At 41.1% G+C, this 671-nt stretch overlaps 1 pseudogene; it reads right to left on the bottom strand.

Moving 5' to 3' along the window:
• The window catches only part of LOC109190341, a 1,125-nt pseudogene extending 749 nt beyond the window's left edge, over nucleotides 1-376 (bottom strand).
• Nucleotides 377-671: the final 295 nt, after the last annotated feature.

Below are 671 nucleotides of genomic sequence, written 5' to 3' on the forward strand. Positions count from 1 at the left end.
GCAAAATGTATGTATAGAAATGCATAAACAAATATAAAGAGAGAGAGACCTGAAAGAGGGGGATGGTAAGCGACATGAAGCAGATGGGGCAATCCAACAAATCCGGGTCGGTTAGAGTCACAGAAATGGAACCTTTTCCATTCCCTTTCCCACTCATAACACCCTTTGAAACCCCATCCTTGGATTCTTCTTCTTCTTCTTCAATCTTCTCCTGGTGGTGGGGAGGGGATTTAGATGAAAGGGTTGTGGGTTTCTTGGGTGTTTCACCAAGGGAAAACCGACTGCTTACTGCGGCTATGCTTCTTTTATTATTAGCTCTGCTGCTGCTGCCTTTGATGGTAGCATTAGTTGATGAGTTATTCTTTATATCTTTCATTTTTGGTTTTAGCTTCAGAACGTAGTCTCAAGTATGGAGAACCGTAGGTATCGATTGCTACTTAGAGGCATTCGTTTAATTTGCATTGTTGAAACATATATGCATTATATTATATTGGAAGAATATATGAAGAAGTTAGGTAGGTAGTTTAGTGAAGTGCGGGGTTGGTTGACGTGTGTGTTATTCTTACCTTAACATCTGTACGTACTGTAAATTGAAGTGGAGACGATCAAATGCCACCTGGCCTGATAGGAGCTAGTATAGGCCGGATCGGAAGATAATGATGATGTATCCG

This window comes from Ipomoea nil, unplaced genomic scaffold, assembly GCF_001879475.1.
Source record: "Ipomoea nil cultivar Tokyo-kokei standard unplaced genomic scaffold, Asagao_1.1 scaffold0202, whole genome shotgun sequence".
Lineage (NCBI taxonomy): Eukaryota > Viridiplantae > Streptophyta > Magnoliopsida > Solanales > Convolvulaceae > Ipomoea > Ipomoea nil.